Raw genomic sequence first — 6,000 nt, forward strand, 5'->3', positions numbered from 1 at the left:
AGTCTCCCCTATTCACAGGGCAGCCATTACACAAGTGAATATCAACTTCCAGATGGGTAGTGCTGCCTGCCTGGCTTTTATGCTTTTTTAAATGCAGTAGGAAAATACCATCATCAACAACATGTTCTTAGAGAAACCAAAAAGAATACAAAAGAGTTTTTGAAAGAGGGGAGTGTCTGTTTTTTAAACTTTTGTGTTTGGAGTGGCCTATAATTTGGGTCTACAGCTCTGCGTGTCATGTTGGAAGTCTGGTGCTGACGTACTCAGCCACAAAACTTGAAACTTTCTTGTTCAGAGCAAGAACATTTTCATCTTTATAGACTGGTTGATGTTTACAGTTGCTAAGAAAAAAAATTATTAATGTGAAAGAAGGTCAATATTGCTTAAGAGGCTTTTAAAAGTCATATTAAGTATCATACTTGGATATATTCTATGAGATATAAAGCAAGAATACCCAAACTTTCACCATAATAGGATGTTTTCCGGAGCCAGAAGAACACTGAGGTGTTCCACACTGGACCTAAGCTGACTAGAAAATACTGAGCTTTTTCTTCTCTGCTGTAGCAAATATCAGGTGAACAGATGGCTAAAATATTTTCTTTGAGTGTGAGAATCCAAGAGGTCTCAGCTGAAGGACTTTTCTGATACTATCACTAACAGGATATTGTAAGCACTGCAGACATTTAAAATCTGGTACCCGCTATTCAAATAACACTTCCACAACACTCTGAAAGTAGAAAATGAAATACTGGTGATTAAAAAGCATGTCCTCAGAGGTTATAATTTCAAAGTTACAATTCTAACATAATGCATAGTGCTTGGTAAGTGTGGGTGGATGAGAAACTGGTAGAACTGCCAGCATTGTCATGAGGCAGTTTTATGTGCCATTGGTTTTTCATTCAGTTTTTAAAGAGAGCGCATTCCTCAGGAAGCCAGAGCAAAAACTGCTGCCAAGAATCTTTTCTGCAGTGATTTTGCTTCATTTGAAAGAAAGAACTAGTTGTTTAAAAGTCAAAGTTGAGCAAAAACGTTTAGGTCTGCTAATATCCTGGGAATGAGCACTGCAGTACAGTGTGGGCACAATCTCTTACTTTACTCCTGAGTGGCTGGAGGCATATGAGAGCATTTCTTGGAGACAGAAGTTGCCTCACAAATACTTCTCCATACCTCAACGGAACCATTAATGGTTACACCCATAACAAATACAAGAGTAAATGTGGCAGGAGAAAGACAATCCTTCCCAAAACTTCAGTCTTCGTTTTAGACATACCTTAAGGAATGAATTCAGAGCATAAGAGATGAGGCTTCATGGATGAGGCTTTTTCAGCAGCTGAATCAAAATCACAGTGCAGCATTTAGTCTAAAGCTAATGGTTGATCAATAAAGCCAAAGGGGAGATAAAATACTACACTTCTGAAATTTTGTGCTCTTTCAGTGTGATTATGTCTAGATCTCTCTCACAAGAGCATTGTATAAGGTGGCAGGATGAGTAAGGAACAGACAACATGAAATAGGAAACACCAAAGGCAGAGGAACACTTGCATAACCTGCGCTTCCTTATGTTTCTTTCCCAAAGAGTGGATGTGGGGATCTCTTGTGAATGTAAGCAACATGAGGCTGCATCCACTTCCCATGTGTATATTGTACAGTCCTAATCTGTTTTGCAGCCAAAGAAAATAATACAGAACATATGGACTAATTTTTCAGGAGGCTTACGCAGTGACCCTTAGGGATTCAAGGCCCTGAGCGTTAATTGCCTTTTCACCTTTACTAACCCTCTATGACAGCACATTTATTCTCTTCCTAAACAATTGATACTTCCCATCAGGGCTGGCCACAAATGTCAGCACAGACTCATTTCTGTACCTAAGAGGTTCTTCTTCAGGCAAGCTTGCTGTTTAGGAAATTAACTTTAGATTTGTTATCTCCAGTGATAGTCTGAATACCCATTTTCCTATGCTGTCAAATATTACAATGGCCAAAACCAAGAACTCTTTTGTAATGCTGCTCTCCACAGGTTTTCCTTCCCCAGAGGTTGCTCTAAGGAAGGACTCCTGCAGCTTGCGTCTTCTCCATGGTTTTCCATTGTTTCACAGCAACTTCTCTTATGTTTTTCCATTATTTTTTCTGAACAACTTTGAAATAATAGTTGCTGGACTCTGAAATAAACCAATATGTATCTTAAATTTTTTTTTTCAGCATTTGTTATTTTCCTGAGGCATTTGTCTTTCAGGGATTCATGTGAATTTAGTTCTAGTGCTTTGTACCTCACATGATGATATATTCATGAAGAAATTAAGAGCTGAGTGAGACTCATAGCTGGAGATTTTCAGCAACCCACAATTGTTTAAAACTACAAGGTACACACCAGTTGGTGATTTTATTTCCTTATTGAAATGCACATTTACTTTTACATATTCTCAGAATCATAGGAGTCATTTCATGCTTGTATGCCTTGGCTTGTTAACAAAATACTCAAGAGTTGCCAGGGAATCTCCTAGGTGTGTAATGATAGACTCCATTATTTTTGCAAGGCCAGACAGTTTTTGCCTACTGGCTGACTCTGCCTTTCAAAAGCTCTGTGTGGCATCTTGGTGAGCTGTGAGACTTCGCTCCAGGCTCACCAGTGAGATTCACTGTTGCAGGGCTTCTCTTTTGCATGATTATTGGAAACTTCCATCAACCAGAGTCTGTCTTGTGCCTGGTGATGGCATCTGAGGAACCTGTAGACACTATCCTGAGTTAATTGATGTGTAAGAAAAGTGTATTGAATTAATTGATGTGTAGGAAAAGTGTATTTTTGTGTAAGAAAAGTTTCATCTGTGAGGAGCCTTGATATCCCATTCAGCTGGGAGGAGGTCTCATCTCTCTGGTGTGGGTGCTGGGGTCATGGTTGAGCATTGCCTTGTCTGGATCAGTGTTGCCATCCTGCTCATCAGTAAGCTTCATCTTCACTTCAGGGGGATCCTACCATACTTCATAAACCACTGCAGAACTAAGTTTTGCTTTCATCACAGCAGTACCCCATGTGTGTCAGACCGTGTGTAAGTGTCATTTTTGAGTCTCCTATTTGAATTTAGCTTGGGGCTATGAGCTGCTAATGGGCTCTGTGTCTCTAAGTGATTTCCTACTTTGCATGTCCTAATTAATGCCCCTCCCTCTGACTGATAACTTTCTTGTCTTTCCAGATATATTATGATTTTGTTTTCATTTATAATTGCTTTTCGTCTGTTTGTAATATTGATGTTCCATACTCCAAAGACTCTGTGTTTGTGTCAATCTATCACTCTCAGCACTGCTGACTTTTTGTTCTTGCTCATCATCCTTTTGATGCTCCAAACCCCTACTTTTTTGGCTTGTTTTGCCTTTATTACAAAGCTCATCACAGTCTGGCTCATACAAATGTTTGTTACCAAGGGCTGCTTTGTCCTTTGTTCTTCCTTGTGAAGAGAATAGTGGCTCATTGCTCAACCTGCTGCTGTTTTACCTATGGTAAAAACAGTAACTCTATAATATGAGTTAGATAAAATAATGGCACAAAGCAAATATTTGTTATATTGAAGTGTTTGCTCTGGTCCCTTTTGCTTATAATATTATCTGTTTATAGCTGGAATGAAACTTTGGAAGTTTTGGATTTCAGGAGGAGAGTGTTTGATATGCTTAAGTTACAGTGGTGAAGATACACTCACGTACAAGGTAAGTGCAACATGAGAGAGAAAAAATAGAGGGAAAAATAAATTTCCACACATGCATTCATTATTTCCTACAAAATGTGCACAATGACAATTTCTTCCTGTCTCAGAGCAGAGATGCAAGCATGGAATGTGACTGTAGCTTCACTTCTTCCCTACACCAGTAGTGGCTAGACACCACAATGCCCTGAATCAGCCAGCAGTGGCCATATCTCTGTGGTGGAATTTCTCCAAATTCTCATCTTACTCAGGTAGTGCAGGGCCACAAGATGCACCTCTGTAGCTGCTCCCAGACAAGCTGACTCATTAGGACCCCTCTATACCAGCTGTCCATAGGAGCAGTCTCTCCTTCCCCCAGTTCTGCTGATGGCTGCCCAGCTGGTGTCCTCAGAAGGCAGAAACCTGCCCTTCAGGCTCCCTGTGATTGCCTGTCTTGGCAGTTTACATGGGATTGGGGATGTTCAGCTCTGGCTCTCCCAGCTGCTCTTGGAGCAGCAGTGGTGGGAAAGGACACAGGGTCCTTTGGAGCAGGAGGTCTCTGTGGAAGAGCTCCAGTGTGTAAAGGCAGGCAGCCTGGGCTCCCACTGCTGTGTCTCAGAAAGCAGTCAGAAATTTAGAGAGCTCTCAAGTGTCAGGTACAACACTTCCAAGCATCTCTGCTTGGTGCCTGCTGTTCAGACATGTTAGGATGCACAGACTGTGCTGTTATGGCACTTTGTGTGGAGGATAGGTAGCAACTAAAGAAGTGGGTAACCTCTGTTTACTTGCACTTGCCCTCAATAACATCAGCAATTCCTGGTACAAATAGCCTATGATTGTTCACCTGAGCACTACCATCCATGCTGTCACTTTTATTTAGAAAGATGTGACAGCCATCCTTTTTTCTGGAAAGGATTAGTGGAGAGGTAAGGAATCAATAAAGGCAAAGATTTGAAAAAAAAAAGCCAACAGCAAAACAAACCAGGAAGCAGGGCTGGACAATTAACATCCCACAGCCTCTAGTAATATTGATTGTTGTTTTGCCCTTGAATCCCACTCTGCTTACATAGAGGTATTAACCCTTTGGTAAAATGCAAGGGGAGAAAATGAGTGAAGTTATTTGTACTAGTTCATAAAAAGAGATAAACAAAAATATTAAAAGATAGTATGGGTTAGAGAGTATGACATTAATATCTAGATTGATAATTGTCAGAATCAGTCATCTCCCAGAATGGTACCTGTCACCTCTGTTACACAATCCATTTCACTTGCACTCAAGAAATAATGAAGAATGATAATATGTTATTCTGCATAACTTAGCCAGCCTGTAAAGGAGGAACATAATGTGGTTTACCCATTTTGCTTGGCAATTAGTGGTGAGTGATGGAATTTAGGAATGAAGCTGGGAAGAAAAAAAAAAGAAAGCTAGACTGACAGTAATGACTTAGAAATTTTGATACCAATAGTCCTACCTTCCTTCAGGTCCTCTCACCCCTACTTCTTGATGCATTCTGCAAAAGAATGTATGCATATTGACCCCGAGATTGTCTGAAAACTGGCAGCTAAAACCTGGCTGTTCTTGGTTCTTGTACAACCAAGATAAACATGATAAACTTCCCAAATCCTTTCCTAACTCTTTTGGGAAAGCAGGAGCCCTGCTGGGCTGTTTAGCATAGAAAGAGCCTGTGCTCTCTCTGCTATAACAAGAGATGCCAAGAGCACGTTAAAAACATGAGGTAATGGATGCCATCCCAGTGCACACTCTTCCAAGCTAAATGCCATTTTGAAGGAGGAGGCATAAATAATCAAGAAGGCTTGCTGGTGAAAGCTATCAGCTAGGAATAGAAAATAGAGAATAGAGAATACAAAACAAAGAGCAGAAGTAGAGCAATACTACTTAGGTGCCTGCAGTATTTAGTGCAATAAACAGGTGCCTTTCTGAAAGATTTTTAGAAGAGTGCTGAACACACTTTTCAAGTTGTTGAATATTCCAAGATGCCAGTATCTAGTAAATGAAAAACATGGAGGGTGCAGGATTAAAGACAGGAGATCAGCAGTATGTAGAACTGCAACAAAACCAGTTCATCAGTTTTATAAGTATATCACAGGATGCAATTCAATAAAATAAATGCAAACACTCCATATTCATCTGGAATATCAGCTACACAAACACGCAATTGGAAAATGTGAATTTGACAGCAGTTCTACCAATAAGAACCTAAAAGGGATCTGAATTGCAGGCAGAACATGAGTCAAAAACATGTTCAGCCAGCAACATGCTGTGCTGAAAAAAGCTACATTGCAGTGGAGTGTATAAAGTATGTCATGC

The sequence above is a fragment of the Zonotrichia albicollis genome, chromosome 3, assembly GCF_047830755.1.
Source record: "Zonotrichia albicollis isolate bZonAlb1 chromosome 3, bZonAlb1.hap1, whole genome shotgun sequence".
NCBI classification, from domain to species: domain Eukaryota; kingdom Metazoa; phylum Chordata; class Aves; order Passeriformes; family Passerellidae; genus Zonotrichia; species Zonotrichia albicollis.